We start from the raw sequence: 18,669 nt of genomic DNA, 5'->3' as shown, positions 1-18,669 counted from the left end.
AAGCAAGAGAGAAGGCGAAGAAAGCAGATGACAGCCAGATCTTCTTCGTGGTCTCTGTGCTTCACACTCATGGGATAGTGCGCCTGCGCCGATCCCCGAATCGGTATATGCAAAAGCCCGGGATTTTTTCGCGCCAGGCGCCAGCAGGCATGCGCAAGCGACCCACTGCGCATGCCCACCGGCGCCCGCGCGGCAATCCCGCCAGTTCCTTTCTGACCGCTGCGCTAGAGAGGTTCCCTTTCTGATTCTCCGGTCGGTGAGAGCGATCTTTTTCTCTCTTTCAGCCCGTTTTGGATTTGTATATAGTTAGTTAGCCAGTTATTAGTGTTAGTTAGTGTTAGAAAAAAAAAAAAAAAAAAAAAAAGAAGCGTTTTTGCTTTTAGTCCGGCGGATCGCCCTTTGGGGTGGTCCGCTTCCGTTTTTGACCTCCCTTTCTCTCAGACGTTTCTGAGTAAAAGAAAAAAAAAAAAAAAAAAAGCTTTTCCCGCGCGACCGCTTATGGAAAGTCGCTGGGGGTTTTTTAAGCGCTGCCAGGCTTGTGGGAGGAAGATTGCCCCCCCCGACGGACATTCCTTGTGCCTACTGTGTTTGGGGGAGGCGCACAGAGTCGAGTCGTGCCCGCATTGCCTTCGGTTCTCGAAACAGACCAGGAAGAACCGAGCGGCTCGGCTATCGGCAGCGCTTACCGAATCGGCGCTTCGACCCCATCGACCGATGGAGGGTTCGGCACCGAAGTCGACCGACAACCCGGCACAGGAGCTTGCATCGGCCGATGCTGCTCCGATTCTGACCTTGGAATCGCCGGAAGAGCGTGGCTCCACGAAGCGTCCCCACGAGGGTTCGGTGGATACGCCCGCTAAAAAACGCCGAGAGGACTCGGGGACCCGAGATCCGAAAAAGGCGAAATCGAAGAAGAAGCACAAGCGACCCCGCACTCCTTCTCCGTCGGAGGGCGCATCGGCATCGGCAAAACCGCCGAAATCGATTCGGGTTTCCCCGCGCAGGAGCCCAGCAGCCCAACAACGCCTGTCGGCGTCGGAGCAGGAACCGGAAATTGACCTTACCCAACGGTCTTCATCCTCAGGCTCGCGGCGTCGGTCGAGCAGCGGATCGACGTCGGGGGTGGACGCTTCGGCACCGGTCATAGACCCGCCCTTCAAGCCCCGACCCCGGCGGGACCTAGCCTACACCCCGCAACGCTTCCCGATACCACCATGGGAGCAACGGCGGTGGCAACCTCCCTACTCCCGATACGAATCCTGTCGGTGGTACCCGGAGGACTACCAAGACTGGGAACAAGCTTCGGTGTTTTCTGCGACGTCGAGGGTCTCGCATCACTCCCGGAAGGCGTCGGCGTCGGTGTCGGTCCCCCCGGATCGACAGCTAGTCCCGGTCGAAGCTCCCCCGAGACTTTCGTCGGTGCAACTCCAACCGCGAGAGTCGACACCGAGGCTCTCCGAGCATTCCGCCCAGCGTGACTCCTCGTCATCGGAGTCGGACAGTGAGATCCCTGATCTGGAGCCTTCGCCTGGTTCCAACACGGCGGAGGATCTCCCGATCTCGCCGTCGGAAGACCTGAAATCCTATGGCGACCTTGTGAGGCGCATCGCTTCCACCCTTAAACTGCCTGTGATCCAACCGGAACCCGTAGTGGACGACAACGTGTTCGACATAATGCAGAGGAACACGTCCACTGCGGTGGCCCTTCCGGTCACCAAGGTGATTCTGCAGGCCATCAAAGAATCGTGGAACAAGCCTTCCTCCACACCTGTCTCCTCTAAACGCCTGGACCACATGTACAGGGTTCAGGAAGCAGGTGCTGAGTTTCTATTCACCCACCCACGTCCGAATTCCGTGGTCGTCTCCTCCTCCTCGAAGGCAAGGAAGGTGCACTCCTCCCCACCGGACAAGGAGGGCAGGAAGATCGATGGGATGGGCCGCAAGGTCTATTCAGCGGGGGCACTTGGCATCAAGGTATCCAACTATGCAGCCTGCATGGCCAGGTACCAGTATGCTGTGTGGGAACAGCTTTCCCCCTTCCTCTCTTCACTAAGTGAGGACAAGAAGACGGCGGCAATGAAATTACAAAGGGAAGGTCTCGCTGTAGCCAGACAGCAGCTGGCTGCAGCGAAACATATGGTGGAAGCTTCAGCCAAAGCCATCACATCGGCAGTTTGCATCAGGCGACACTCCTGGCTCAGGTCAACGGCACTGCACCAAGACACCAAGACCTTTATCGAGGACTTACCCTTCGAGGGTGAGGGGCTCTTCAGCACTACGACCGACGCGGCGCTGCAAGAGTTTGATAAGAGCGTCAAGACATCCAGGAACTTGGGGGTCCAGCCTTCCTCTAAGTCTCCGAAGTCGAAACAATGGTCCAAACCCTGGACCAAGAAGCCCTATCAGAAGTTCTCCCCTGAGCAGTGGCGTCCTCGCTCGCAGCAACCTGAACGACCGCCCTACTCCGGCAACGGTAGAAACCGTTATGGGGGCCAGCCTTCTAATAAATCTAAGGGGGCTCGGCCACAGAAGCAGGGGGTTTGACTTCCCGCAAGCACGCGTCATCGCCCCCACTGTCGACCATTCCATTCGCCTACGCCCTTTCCTGCCTGCCTGGGAGTTGATCTCCACAGACAGGTGGGCTCTGTCCATTATACGAGAGGGCTACAAGATAGAGTTTATCCAGACCCCAAACCAGTCCGTGGTAGTTACCACTCCCCCTTCCCCACCTCTGCTGGCGGAGGTGAGCAACCTCCTACAGAAACAAGCCATAGAAGTTGTTCCACCGGAGGCCAGGTTGGGAGGCTTCTACTCCCGCTACTTTCTGGTCCCCAAGAGGGACGGGGGCCTACGGCCTATCATGGACTTGCGGGGTCTGAACAAATTCATTCTATATCAGAAATTCAGAATGGCTACACTGCAAACAATCCTGCCCCTCATCAACCAAGGGGATTGGATGGCGACCCTGGACCTCAGGGATGCTTACTTTCATGTCAGCATCCATCCTGCGTTCAGGCGTTTCCTGCGGTTTGCAGTGGGTGCTCGTCACTTCCAATTCAGGGCCCTGCCGTTTGGACTGTCTACTGCTCCTCGGGTGTTCACGAAGCTGATGAGTGTGGTGGCTGCTCACCTTCGTCTTCAGGGAGTCGTTGTTTTTCCGTACATCGACGACTGGCTTCTCGTGGCAAGGTCGAGGGAGAGTCTAACATCTCATATCGCCATCACTCTGCGCCTTCTCGGCACCCTGGGGTTGCAGGTCAACGTGGAGAAGTCTCATCTCACCCCGTCAAAGACAGTTCAATTCATAGGGGCTCTGTTGGACACAGATCAGCACAGAGCTTTTCTTCCCGCTCAGAGAGCAAAGGACATCATGACCCTAGTACAGCTTCTCCAAAGACGACAGTGGGGCACAGCACAGCAGATCCAGCGGATGCTGGGACTGATGGCTGCGACGACGAGCGTGCTGCGTTTTGCAAGACTGCACATGAGGGGCTTACAACTATGGTTCTTGCGCCATTTTCGCCCTCTCAGAGACTCACCTCGGAAGAGGTTTACCATCCCATCCGAGGCTCTTCAATCCCTGCAATGGTGGGGGTCGGAGGGCAACATCTGCCAAGGGGCTCCCTTTCATCTGCCAACCCCTTCCGTGACTATCGCCACCGATGCTTCCATGTGGGGGTGGGGAGCTCATCTGGAGAACTTATGTGTGGGGGGCAAGTGGCCACTGAAACTCAACCGGTACCACATAAACTACCTGGAACTGCTGGCGGTCCACTTTGCTCTTCGTTCCTTCCGCCCTTTGTTAGCGGGGAAGATAGTGGCATTACTGACGGACAACACCACTGCCATGTGTTATATAAACAGGCAGGGAGGGACAGTGTCTCACAGGCTGTGCTCACTGGCATTAGATCTCTGGAGGGAGTGCCTCCAGTGGGGCATTTTTGTGAAGGCTACGCATCTGCCTGGGGTCCTCAATGTACGGGCAGACTCGCTCAGCAGGGGCGCAGCGTCCCCACACGAATGGGAACTGCAGTGGAAGTTCCTGGAACCGGTGTTCCAACTTTGGGGCTACCCGCAGTTAGACGTCTTCGCCACAGCGCGGAACAAGAAGTGCCCATTGTTTTGTGCCAGAGGGGGTGCGGACCCAGCTTCCCTGGGGGACGGACTCCTTTTCCGGTGGGAGGGCTGGTTCCTGTACATGTTCCCACCCTTACCCCTGTTGACGAGAGTGGTCCACAAGTTAGTGCAGGAGAGGCCACGATGCATTCTGGTGACCCCGTGGTGGCCCCGTCAGAGCTGGTTCCCGATTCTGCTCCAGCAGTCGGAGGGGGTCTTTTACCAGTTTCCGGCGGAACCGGACCTGTTGTCGGCCCAGGGCGGACACGTACTCCATCACAACGTGCCACACCTGAAGCTGACAGCGTGGTTCATCGATCACTAGACTTTTCCACCAGAGTTCAACATGTGCTCCAGAGTAGCAGGAAACCTTCCACCCGTGCCTCTTACGAGAGGAAGTGGAAGAAGTTCAGTGACTTCGTGGCTGGCTCTCCTGTGCCAACCAACTCGGTTGGGCTCCCAAAAATTTTTGAGTTTCTTTTGTCCTTGATCGATGAGGGGTTAGTTTTCTCCTCCGTCAAGGTTTATTTGGCAGCTATTTCTGCCTTCCATGTCTCGGTTGAGGGTCACTCTGTTTTTGCGCACCCACATTCCAAGAGGTTTTTAAAGGGGCTCTTCCGGCTTCATCCCCCCTCGAGATCCCCTCCACAGTTGTGGGACCTGACTTTAGTTTTGGACAAGCTAACTCGCCGTCCCTTTGAACCCATGGCTACATGCTCCCTGCAGCTTTTGTCATGGAAGACTGCGTTTTTAGTGGCCATCACTTCAGCACGCCGTGCGGGGGAGCTCACAGCGATGCGGTGTGACTACCCATACCTTGCCTTTAGGGAGGCCGGAGTTTCTTTGGCCCCGGACATTACCTTTCTCCCGAAAGTGGTTTCCCAGTTTCACCTTAACTTAGAGGTTTGGTTACCCACGTTTTACCCTAGCCCTTCCTCGGACGAGGAACGGAGGCTACATGCACTGGACGTTAAGCGTGCCCTCCTGTTTTATTTAAACCGTTCAAGGGGTTTTCGTAAAGATAACCAGCTTTTTGTCTCCTACTCTGCCCCTAAGTTAGGGTCCAAGATTTCGTCTCAGAGACTTTCCAAGTGGCTTACTGAGACGATCAAACTTTGTTATCTGTTGGCTAAAAAGCCTTTACCTGGACCTGTGCGTGGACACTCCACTAGGGCGATGGCTACGTCGGTGGCATTCCTGAAAGGCGTGTCCCTCTCCGATGTCTGCAAGGCGGCTACCTGGTCTTCTCCGCATGCCTTCATGAAGCATTACGCGCTGGACGTGCATGCTCAGCAGAGGACTCGGTTGGGAGCTGCGGTGCTACAGGCTGTGTCTTCAGGCTGACCGTCTTCCCGCCTCCAGGTATGCTTTGCTTGCTAATCTCCCATGAGTGTGAAGCACAGAGACCACGAAGAAGATAGACAGGTTGCTTACCTGTAACTGTAGATCTTCGAGTGGTCATCTGTGCATTCACACTACCCGCCCTCCTTCCCCACTGCTGACGGTCTCTCTCTCTCCAGAAGGGGGCTTTCAGCGGTCAGGGAGGAACTGGCGGGATTGCCGCGCGGGCGCCGGTGGGCATGCGCAGTGGGTCGCTTGCGCATGCCTGCTGGCGCCTGGCGCGAAAAAATCCCGGGCTTTTGCATATACCGATTCGGGGATCGGCGCAGGCGCACTATCCCATGAGTGTGAATGCACAGATGACCACTCGAAGATCTACAGTTACAGGTAAGCAACCTGTCTTTGCTTGAGGGCCTGATAGGAGCCTTCTGGGGGTCTGATTCAGCCCCTGAGCCACATGTTTGACACCCCTGTTCTAGACCTTAGGAGTGCTTCCCCTCACCTCTGTCCACAGACTTCCCTTTCCTGCCCAAAGGGTCATGTGACAGAGATGGGAAGAGTACTCTTCCCTCAATTCTCTTCTTGTTGCTGTGAGGAGAGGACTAGCTTCCTTGAGCTTCTCTGAATTGGTGAGGAAATTTTAAAAGAAGAATGTATTTTATTTTTTCCAATTTATATTCTGCCCTCCCCTTGAGCTGGTTTAGGTAGGAGCATAGTAGGAATTTTACAAAATCATTAAAACAATTATAATAATTAAATAGCTTATTTATTTATTTAAATTGATTTTAAATAACACTGGATCCTGCAGAGCATCCTGAAGCTGACTAGACATGATTTGCATTCATCATTTTGGGCCATGTATAAATAAGCTCACCACCTAAACAGGAAGGGTTTGTCACACCTAGCTGGACCTTCAGAGTGAAGTGGTCTGACTATAGGACTGCATCCACAGCCACCAGATCCACATTTATCCCCATCCCAAAAACCAGACCCAGCGTGTGGCCGGCTTGGTGCAATTAAGTTAATACAGATTGGGAGAGTCCCAGAGCCTCCATGGACGACACTAGGTCCCTGGCCTGAGTGAACACTGCATCATCAACATTTCTTAAATATTTTGATAAAAGTGATCTACAAAATGAGTAAGATGCTCCTCTTTTTAAAAATGTGAAGAGTGTGGGACAAAAATGGCCCAAAATAATGAATGCAAATAATGTCTCTTACGTTTGGAAGAGGGCCACAAAACATTCTCTTGCTCAGCTTACCACCACCTTACCCCTAAAGCCCAATACAGGAGAGCAGCAAGACTCAAAGCTGTGTTATGGGAAGAGATCAACCCATGACAGAATTTTCTAATCAGGGCTCCGATTTGAAGGAAGGACTTGACCAAGCCTCAGAGGCAGATTCTAAAGACATCTCAATGCCTTCTCTCTATGGAAGATTTAACGCTGTATTCTGAACAGCTTGTGCGGATGGCCAAGGCATTGCATTTGGAATACCATTCTATGGAACCATGATCCACTGATCCAATAATGAGTCTTATATAACTCAGACTATGGACCTGTCACACTGCCCATGCTTCAGGGAATTCAAGATGAGTGTTTAGTCTAAACCTGCCTCCACCTCAGGTTTGGCAAAGAAACTTGAAAATCTATAGAAGGTCAAAGAGGATGGATATGACTACCTTTTCAGTCATCTGCAAGCGAATTCTCTAGTATCAGAAGTCCTATCAGCCAGAGGAAGAGTGGGCATCCATTCTTCCTCACTCAACAAAGAGGGGGGCAAACTTGGAAGGAATCTATTAATTGAGGGCAAATGTTACCGTGGTCATAGGTTGCTATCAGATGTGGTTATGGGATAAGATCACAAATACGTAGAAATGTTGCTTGATTTTTTTAATTTTTTTTTTTTACACAACACTAGCTACGGTTCTGATCTCTGGAGGATGGAAATTAGGCAAACAGCAGCTCAATGCAGGCAGGCACATAGCTGACTGCAATAGTAGGGCCATGGCTTCTGGCACAGAAGGAGGCACTCATGGCTGCAGTCATCAGAGCTTCTGCAAGATACAAGAGCAAAACTTCCCATTCAGAGGCCATGAACTTTTTAGTGATCAGATCTACGCAATCTTGAATCACAGCTAGAAGAATAAATTAATGGCAAAATCTCTGGCCATTACACTCAATCCCACTCCATTGTATAAGCAAAAGTATTTTCCTAGGTTATACCCAGAGATACCACCAGTTAAGATCCTATCATTTTTCTGATTACAAATATCAGACATCTATTCTCACACAACAGGCCTATAGACCTACTTACAGTCAGCAAACCTGTGGCAGAAGGCAGAATAAACAACAGGAAAAGAACCCATCCTGCTCGCCCAGGGAAGAGTGTGCAGTGGTAGCTTGACCAGAACAAGAAAAATTATTTTTGCACCGTTTGTCAAAGTTCTATGAAACTTGGTGTCACGATACTAATGATTTACAGGTGTTTTCTTCTGTACTAATAATTATCCTGTCGTGGTAGCAAATCTGACCATCCTGATTGGTTGCAGCTCAGTAGGACTGTGGGATAGAAGCCTTTGGTCCATCAAAGTATCAATCAAGAGTACTTGTGTACCACTGGTTGTGTACCATTCCCCTCTCCTGCCTGAGTGGCTGTTGCTCGTCAGAAAAGCTGATTCTGTCAATAAAAGACAACCAACCTTAGTTCTGGCAGTTACTGCAGGAACACACTATTGGCCCGTCACATGTCATTCACCATCTCTGGCCTCCCATTGGCTCTCCCCTGCCCCTGCCTACTGCAGTCTCAGGAATGTTGAACAAACTGCCCAAAACAGTCTTACCTCAGAGACAGCCACATCTCCAGTTCTTATCTGTGTCCTCTTGGTCAACCAGCCTCAGAAAAGGCTGCAGAGCTATAGTGACCTCACAAAAGGCCTCCCAGCACATGGAGCTTCCAAAGGCCACAGAAATAGCCAGGGAAACCAGGCCCCACTGGGAGTGTTTCCTTAGAGGCCATGGCCACTGCCTGGAAAGTGCTAGCCAGAGATTGTTGCTAGGCAACCTAGGCTGCTTTTCTCAGGAAAAGGAGAGGCCTCAGGGGAATATAATGCCATTCAGCTCTCCATCCAAATCAGTTATTTTCTCCAGGATGGGGAAAGAGATCTGTTGTCTGGAGTCCAGATGGCAGAGATCAGCTCCCCTTGAGGTGTGTGTGTGTGGGGGGGGGGGATGAATGCCTTCAGTTGGGTGGGTGGGAAGATAGCAAAGTGGGGGGGGCACTCACCCAGAGACCTTTAGTGATACCTTTCAAGGTTGGTGGGAAATCCCTGGAGATTCTGTGATGGAGTTGATCAGGGCATACAAGTTAGGGCTTCAGAGTGGGGTCTGCCAGACTCAGGTTCTTTCTGTGGAAGTTGACTGGGTGATTTCGGACCAGTCACAGACTTCCAGCCTAACCTGCCTCACAGGGTTGCTGTTCAGGTCAAAGGGGAGAGAGGAGAATAATGTAAGCAGCTTCCCCCCCACTGCTGTGGAGAAGGCTCTGCTGTTTCTATATAGAGACTTCAGGGAGGGGGAAGGTAATGGAAAGCTGAGGTCAGAGAGGTGGATAAAGGGAAGGGGATGTGGTTGCCAACTCCAGGTTAGGAAAATTTCTGGAGATTCAAGGGGTGGAGCCTGGAGAGGTTGGGGTTTAAGGAGGGATGGAACCTCAGACAGGTACAATGCCATTTCCTTCTGGGGAACCAATGTTGCCAATCTCCAGGTGAGGGCTGGAAATGACTTAGAATTACAGCTGCTCTCCAGACGGCAGAAATCAACTCCCCTTGAGATGGGGGTGTGTGTGTGGAAAGACAACAAGGAGGGCACTCACCCAGAGAGTTTGAATCTCTGACTTCATGCCACCTTTCAACAGTTTCACCCCTAACACCTCTGAGTTCTTGTCTCAGGTGATTTTGTCCTTCCTTATTAAAGGAGCCATCAAGAGGCTGCCCCCTGAGAAAGAGAAAGTGTTTTTTTCTTAAGATACATTGTGATTGACAAAAAAGGAGGTGCGAAAAGACCCATTTTAGATCTAAGGGCCCTGAACAAACATTTACATATTTCAAAGTTCACCAGGAGTTATCCCTTTTGGACAATGGCCTGTGGTTTGTAACAGTAGACTAAAGGGTGCATAGTTTCATATCACAATCCTGAAGTTCTGAAAAAGATTTTTTAGGTTTTGGTATGGATGGGCAGCATATGAATACACAGTGTTACCATTTGGTTTGGCCACAGCTCCGAGGGTATTCATGAAGTGTACCTCGATAGTCATCTCATTCTTAAGGCTGAGGAGATGTACTGTCTACCCTTAACTTAACAGCTGGCTCTTTGTGGGCATTTCCTTAGAACAGTTGACCATGAACCTTCATTCACTCTTAATATGTTACAGGACCTAATTTTTTTTTAATCAGTTGGGAAAAATCCTACCCCTTTCCAGTCCATAGATTTTATAGCAGTGACCATTAATTCAATTAAGGGAAGAGCATATTTGCCTATTCAGAGGGCAAACAGCATCTTGTTCCTGGTTAAAAGATTCTTAGCTAATAGATGCCAATCTTCCAGAAATATACAGAGATTACTAGACTACACAGCTTCAACCACAGCTGTAGTGCCATATGCTAGATTGTGCATGAGGTCTTTGCAAAACTGGTTCATATGGAATTTTGACCCTACTGTTGACCCTCATTGGAAAAAGGTGTCTATTCCCAGGTCTAAAATTCTTGCTCTGGTGCCTCAAATACAATCACCTACTCAATGGGGTTCCCCTGGGGAAATGATATACAGGTGTTTATAAACGCTTTTCTCATAGTCTGGGGGCGAGGCTCATTGTAATGGCTTTGTGGTAAAAAGTACATGGTCTCAACAGGAATCAGGACTTCACATTAACTTATTAGAGCTGAAGGCTGTCAGGCACTCTCTTGCTTCTTTTATAGAGCTCCTCAAAGGATGGCATATTCTACTTTCAACAACTAATGTAATGGCAAAATTTTATCTGAGGCAACACTTATTGGGCATTGGGCAATGATTCAAAAAGTACACCTGGCAATCCTCTACATAGCCAATCAAGACAATATCATTGCAGACAGGTTAAGTAGGAGCATTTATATGAATCAGGAGTGGTCCGTAACTGTCCACTACCAGGCTCCCATTTTCTGTGAGTGGGGTACTGCCCAAGATCTTTTTGCTTCTGAGCAAATGTCACCTGTTTTGCTCCAGGGCAGCCATGGACAGCAACTCTATCAGGGATGCATTCTAGTTGTAATGGCATGGCCACTTCTTCTATGGGTTTCCTCCTTTTGGGATCCTACATATGCAGACAGGATCACATGCATCTTAATAGCCCCATACTGGCCAAGGATAGTGTGGTTCCCCACATTGGAGTTCCCCACTAAGGAGTTTACAGAACCCTATCTCCAGCAGATGACCTGCTTCGCATAAGGCTGGTTTATCACCTATATGTGAGATCCCTACATCTAACAGTGTGGTTGATCCAATAGAAGGGAACTTTTAGCAAAGGGTAGTACAGGTTATAGTAGCTTCTTGAAAGCTTGCCATGCAAAAATCGCATGCCTCAAAATGGAAAAGATTTTCTTTATGGGCTAACAAACAAAATATTAACCCTCACAAATTAGCAAAGATATTACATTATCTGCTTGCTTTGAAGGATGACAGGCTTGCCTCATCCTCTATTAAGGTACATCTGGTTGCCATTTTGGCACATCATGGGTCAGTCAAAGGTTACTCAGTGTCCTCTATTCCCAAATCGATAATATTTCTTAAAGGTTTGCAAAATACGTTCCTGCTTATTGTACTCCCTGTCTCTCAATTGAGTTTGTTTTTGGTCTTATCCAGTTTGATGTATAAACTATTTGAACCAATGGCTAAGACTGATTTGCCATTTATTTCATACAAGGCAGCCTTCATGGTAGCAATCATGTCTTCCAGGAAGGTGCGGGAACTATGGGCACTGAGTTGCGACCCTCCCATTTGTCAAGTTCCACACAGAGAGAGTAGAGCTCCAGCCAGCTTAGAATTCCTTCCTAAGGAAGTGTCTCAATTCCATTTCAACCAGGATATCAACCATCTCATCACCAACATCCACATTGGAACAAACATTATACACACTGGATATAAGAAAGGCACTTCTTTATATTTAAAACAGACTAAGGAATTTAGGAGAGATAGGAATTTGTTTCAAGGGGTCTAATAAGGTGTAGGCTGTACCTTCTCAGTCATTATCTCGATGAGTGGTCTCTGCCATCAGGATAGCTTGCAACAAAGCCAAGGTACCTTGCCCCATCAGTCACTCCACAAGGGTTCAGGCGTTGTTAGTGGCTTTCCGATCCAGACTTGCACTAGACAGCATTTGCAAAGCAGCCAACTGGTCGACACCGTTGATGTTTGTCAAGCATTGCTTGATGGACGTAGACTCCAGGAATGAAACTATGGTGGGGAAAGCAGTTTTACAATCAATCTTGTGCTGACCAGCCCACACCCACAACAATGAAAACAGGGTTGCACTTTCTTGTTCATTGAATGGTCATTGAGTGGTCTTCTGTGTCAGCACACATCCTTTCTTCCTTTCCCTGTTATGGGCTGCTCAATGAATGACAGTAGCTCTCTCATGGTGGTGAAGGGAACTGAGGGAAGAGTGCTCTCCTGATCGCCATCATGTAACCCTTTGGGCGGGAAAGGAAAGTCTGAAGACGGAGGGGAGGGGGAGCACTCCTGAGGTCTAGAACATTCTTTTAAAAGCTTGGAAGCTCATCTCCATGACTAGTCTGCAGTCATGCAGTCCCATATGTTCCTGCACAGAAGACAACTCGATGAACAATCCTGTTATCTTTGAAAATCTTAGTAAGGGAAAGTGTAACAGACTGTTAGAAGAAGAAACTAGGTTATTCCTATCTTTCGTTATTAAAGGCCCCCATTCCCCAAGCCAAACATCTTTGTTCAGCTGTATTTTTTTTTAGCAAAACTTTTTGATCAAATCCTTTACAATCAAATCCTTGTAGAAGATCTGACAACTTGGTAGGATTACATAGTACTGTGCACTTTGAAATTCTCTTTAATTCAAAGGACACATCCAAAAGAACACAGTGAAGAGTTGTGTTATGCGTTTCTGTAATCTGCTGAAAGCAGGGATGTCAAACATACGGTCCTTGGGCCGGGTCCATCCACTGCAGGGCTGGTATCCAGCCTATGAGCAACTGGCTCCTGAGCTTTTGCTCAGCTCCTTCTGCTGTTTTCTGCTTCCTCCCAAACCAAGCCTTTCTTCCCTCCACTGGCTGAGGGCTCCTGCTTTGGGAGGCAGGGAGGGAGAGGCAAAGAGTGAAAGAGAGAAAGTGAAGTCTGAGTCCCATGGCTCCTTTAAGATCAGCAACATTTTATTTCAAGTTTAAGCTTTCCTACACTTCTTCTTCACAGGAAGGGAGGGTTGATGGGTAAGTAGATGGATTCTTCTGACAAGTACAATGCTCTTCTGTTTTCTTTGAGTCTCTCTCTCTCTCTCTCTCTCTCACACACACACACACACACACACACACACACTTGTATGCGTGTTAAAAAGAAGGGGCACTTTGGGATAAGGGGAAAGGAGAATTAAAAGGAGATTATTTTGGCTTATTCTGAACAGGGTTTTTTTTCAGTTTCAATTTCTCTGTGCCTATCTGGGATTTCTTTCAAAAAGACCCTGATTAGGAATTAGAACACTTGGATTGGCTTACATTGTTTAATACAATTCCATTGGATCCCGTTGTTTAATAATGGAAGTAGATAGCTAAGTATTTAAAAATACATGTATGGTTCTATATGTTCAAGTTCAACATGTCTCCCTTTCTCCTGTCCTACATCTCTGGCTGCCTTTCTTCACTCCTGCTTTGCTTTCATCACTTGCACTTGAGTGGATTTTTGCCAGTCTGAAAAATTTCACTTGGAGAGATCCTCCTCTCCCGTTTAAACAGATGAAGAACAAAAACAAAAACCTAACAGTAAAGCCTGCAGACTTTATTAGTAGAAATGAGTCCAGTAGCACCTAACAAAATTTGTGCTGGACACGAGCGTACTTGAGTCACTGCTCACTTCATCAGATACAGGTAGAATGTGAGTCCATTGGAGAGTGGAGTGATTTCATATGCCAAATGACAATAGCAGGTACTGGTAATTTGACAGGTCTTAATTCAGCCCTGGAGGATGCATTGAGCTTCATTATCAATTGCAATTCAGCAGTCTCTCTTTCTAATCTCCTTTTGAAATTCCTTTGTAAGAGCACTGCTACTCTTAGGTCAGGAATGTCCTGGAAGGTTAAATGTTGTCCCGCTGGTGTTTTTTTTTTTTTTTAATGTTGTGGGTTCTAATGTCAGACTTATGTCCATTTATTCTTTGCATCGTTCTGGACTGAATTTAGACATAGGTTTCCTGTCTCATTACCAATGCTGGTATCTCCACTCTCACTACCCCTCTGCTTATCATACCTAATCCAATCAAGCCAGCTGTTGTCATTCACCAGCTATTACCATTCAGCATCTGAAAACAACTTTATAAAGTTTATATCTCTAGTACCACGTGTTACATTTTATGGCATGCGTGGCCCAGCCCAACAAAGTGACATTTATGTTAAATCTGAGAGAGCCAGTTTGGTGTAGTGGTTAAGTACGTGGACTCTTATCTGGGAGAACCGGGTTTGATTCCCCACTCCTCCACTTGCATCTGCTTGAATGGCCTTGGGTCAGCCATAGCTCTGGTAGGAGTTGTCTTTGAAAGGGCAGCTGCTGTAAGAGCTCTCTCAGCCCCACCCACCTCACAGGGTGTCTGTTGGGAGGTGGGGTTGAACGTAAAAGGAGATTGTGATCGCTCTGAGATTCAGAGTATAGGGCAGGATATAAATCCAATATAATCTTCTTCTTCATAACAAATGAGTTTGATACCTCCAGTTTAAAGAAAGGGAGGGATTTACTTCCATTGCATCTCCAGTTAAAAAGCAATTTATGAAGTAATGTGGAGGGAAATGGGCAAAGTGAACTCCTGTACAAGAAATTTTTGTTCTATGACAATACCCTAAAAAGGCTCTCTTATTTTGGATCCCATTTTGTTTTAATACTAGCTTCTCTCATACCTATGATTTCTTCTGCTACATATTAGGAAATGATGTCTTAGGTTTTAAGTGCCAAAAGTAACTGTACATTGCAGCAGCACATTTGGCAAAATAGTATGATGCTGTTTTTTATTTAGTTATTGCTGGTCCTCACATTAGAAGTAGAACTGACGTTTGAGGTAAACCAGTTAACTGCAACCTCTGATATATATTAGTGTGTTGTCATTTCTTGCTAGTTGAGTTTAGGCCAGAAAGACCTGGAAAACCATGATATCTAATCCAAATGCCAGCAGCTGTTTGGAAAACAGCCAAATGAATTAAAAGGGAAAGCCTTCCTATAGGGTAGGATATCTAGCATGTATAAATGCACAAATCTGTTTTTAATGCCTGTTTTAATGTGACAATGTTGCAGGTGACTTCCCCCTCCCCTTCTTTTCAAGTTTAATGAAACTCATGATCGTTAAATCGTCTGCTTCAAAAGAGGAGCCCAGAAAGCTCCTAGCTTGACACCACAGCAGCTGAGACCCATCAGCTGTGTAAACACTTCTGAACATGTTACTCCCCAAAATAGAATTAATTTCTATCTGAAATTAAAGCTTCCAACTTAATATTTATGAAGATTAAACTTTAGCAATAACAGTCTAAACACTTCTCATTTATAGATAATTTGTTCATAAAGTTCATCTTGATACTCAACTCTCCAATCTTAATTTTTTAAAAATTTCTCAATTTGGTAAAAACTTAATCTTTGACAAAAACAAAAAGAAAAGATGTCTTAATGGTTCCATTCATGAGTAAAGATTTAACTTTGATCAATTAAAGTGTTAAAGAAGGATTTGATTTGAATACTTTTCATTTACATTTTGCGCAGCATAAGAAATACTTTGTAATACCACGGGATGTTTTTTGCAGTGCAGTTCTTGTTAACCTTTGCCTTAGCAAACATGAGAGCTAAATAGACTTCCAATAATTAGATTCCTGTGTAATAGAGACTCCTATGAACCTGATAAGCTTCAGACTTTTGCATTACTAGAAATGCATCAAATTCAAGAGCCTTTTAAAAATATTGTTACTGCATCTCCAGAGCATGTTCTTTGCTTGTAGTTTCAACTTAATAAAATATGGGATACTGGCAGAAATATGAATAGCTCTTTTAGATCCCCTTTTATACAATTTTTCTGTTAAAATACATATCTACAGCTCTGCCCATAGGAGAATGTTTTCATGCTGCGCCAGTTTAACTGTGAGAAACAAGGAGATTGAAAGACTGCTAATATACCATTTTTCACTTTAACAAGGACATTTTTTCAGTTTCTACAGAGTATGAATAATGTTAACACTTGGAGTTATAATCACCTCATCTAATTAAAATACAGACTACAAATATCTGATTTTTTTCTTACTAAAATTTTCAGATCATCTACATCCACTTTAATAGGTATTATTTTGTTTGCCATTCTCAGTTAACAATTACGTTGATGTAAACAGTAGACTTAAATATGAAGTGGTGTGTGAAACTGGCAAAATAATTTAGTAAAAATTACTTCACCTGCTAGAATTTCTTCAGATGCATGCAAACTACTAAGGATGAGCAGTACAGAGCTTGTTAGATATATCCAAATCGCTTTCCCTGCATAATCCAAGCAAAAATTGGAATTCCTTAACAGTTGTCTAACATATTTAGGTTCTTTTTAACTATTATTTTAATGTTTGCATCCAAAGCAGATCTTTCAATGTTGTACTACTCCTAGGATGGATAGATGCAGAACACAGGACAAGCTTGTGGAGCCTTTAATTATTGTGTAGAAGAAGGAACTTTAGTTGATACAGAAGAAGAAGAGATTGGATTTATATCCTGCTCTTCATTGGGAGTCTCAGAGCAGTTTACAGTCTCCTTTCCCTTCCCTCCCCACAACAGACACCCTGTGAAGTGGGTGGGGCTAAAAGAGTTCTCCAAGAGCTGCTCTTGAGCAGAACAACTCTGAAAGAGTTATGACAGACCCAAAGCCACTCCAGCAGGTGCATGTGGAGGAATGGGGAATCTGATACTGACACTGAAATCTTTATTAGGCATTTGTTCATAGGAATCCAGGTAGTAGGAAGTAGGAGACAATACAATTGTAGAATAAAAGAAAATGCCATTTAAAACTATAAACATCTAAATTTGGGATAAAATCAAAGATAGACTAAAAAAAAAAAGATCCTGTTAATATTTCATTTCTTCCCTATGCCAACTCAGTTTGATTATTGCCCAACAGTGAAAATAGACAAGGATGTAATATTTGTTGAGACATGCATACACGTAGAGTAAGGACATATTTGTTTAAGGTTAAAACAACACAGATCTTACTTCCAACTTTGCTGAGAATTCTCAGCCTCAGTTAGTAACAATACTGGGGAAGGGGAAAATAAACTAAAAAGGGATAAGATGGGATGGAATTGGAAGAGTAAAACTGGGGAGGGAGGAACAGGGGAGGAGGAACAGGGGAGGAGGAGAAAAAGAAGGGTGAAGGAGGGAAGGGTGTATCAGAAAGGTGGGGAGGAAGGAGTGGGGAATGAAACCCAGTTCTCACAGATAAGAGTCCACACACTTAACTGCTGTACCAAACTGACTGTAGCGTATTTTCTGCTAGAATGTAGAAGACGATTACAACCAGTGTTCCCTCTAAGCTGAGTTAGCATGAGCTAGCTCACAGATTTTTAGCCTCCAGCTCACACATTTTTGTCTTAGCTCAGGAAGGATGACCCCAGAGCCCAATAATTTATGCAGTAGCTCACAAATTTAATGCCAGTAACTCACAAGTTTAATACCAGTAGTTCACAGAGTAGAATTTTTGCTTACAAGACACTGCAGCTTAGAGGGAACACTGATTACAACTGAAACACGCTTTTCTGTGATGCAGCTGTTTAAGATGTAACTGCTCCAGTCTGCCTTGCTTGTTCCCCTTAATTCATGATACAGAAATGTGAAATAATACAGATCTAATATATTGTTCTCAGTGTAGGTTAGAAGAGAGTTAAAACATACAATAAAACCATAAATAGGCAAAATGTACAGTAAAGCATGAGTCAACACTCCACAATATGTATTTATTCATTTATACTCTGCCTTTCTCTCTTATGGTACCCAAAGTGACTCCTCTATTTTATCCTCACAGCAACTCAATAAAGTAGGTTAGGCTGAAAGTGTATGACTGGCCCAAGGTCACCTAATGAACTAACATGGCAGAGTGAAAATATGAGCCTTACTGACTCTTGTCTGAGAGTGTTTTCACATAGCAACTGGTTGCAAGTGGATTTTGCTATTCTTACAAAGTAAAAATCCGGTTGCAAAGCTTGTTATTTAGTGTGTGTGAACATACCATGACACTCTAACCATTACTCCATACCATTAAAACTCTTCAAGTCAAATGCTGGCCTAAATAGGCAATCATTGTATCCTCTACTTTCTTATGGCAAAACTTTAGAAGGTAGGTGCCCCCACCAAAAAAATATAAACCGTACTCCTATGTTTCTCAGTTGATAACGTGGTTCCTATATAAAAAGGAAGCATGTTAAGGTAAAACTTAGGGCAAATTGAATATGAGCATTCCATTGAATGTCAGCTAATGGGAGCTGCATTCTGTCCCAGCTAAAGCTTTGAGGCTGTCTTCAGAAGCGCATAGGTCACATTGCAGAAAGCAAACCTAAAAGTTGTAAAGCTATTTCAGTCTAGAACACAAGGAATATAGATGAAAAGGCACCCTGGACAACAGTTACCAGGGCCAGCACATAGAAGTAGGCCAGGTAGGCAGCCGCCTAGGGCACCACCTGGCCTACTGGGGCACCACGAGGTGCCCCCTCCCCCACCCCTCCACTCTCGCCTTCCTGGGTCTGTGCAGACCTGGGTTCAAATCCTCACTCTGCCATGGAAACTTGCTAGGTGACCTTCAGACACTCCCATGCTCTTAGCCTAACCTACTGTGTACTGTTGTTGGGCATATAAATAAAGAAGAGACTTGTGTAAACTGGGTTGGGTCCCCACCAGTGTTCCCTCTAAGCTGTGTTAGTGTGAGCTAGCTCACAGATTTTTAGCCT

The 18,669-nt window shown here is 46.2% G+C and overlaps 1 protein-coding gene across 1 annotated transcript in view; it reads left to right on the top strand.

The window, feature by feature from the left end:
- FAF1 (Fas associated factor 1) overlaps nt 1-18,669 on the top strand; it is a 494,563-nt gene that overhangs the window by 249,067 nt on the left and 226,827 nt on the right. The window lies entirely within an intron of this gene.

Source organism: Heteronotia binoei, chromosome 2 (genome assembly GCF_032191835.1).
Source record: "Heteronotia binoei isolate CCM8104 ecotype False Entrance Well chromosome 2, APGP_CSIRO_Hbin_v1, whole genome shotgun sequence".
Classification (NCBI taxonomy): Eukaryota; Metazoa; Chordata; class Lepidosauria; order Squamata; family Gekkonidae; genus Heteronotia; species Heteronotia binoei.
This window is presented reverse-complemented; position numbering and strand designations above follow the sequence as displayed.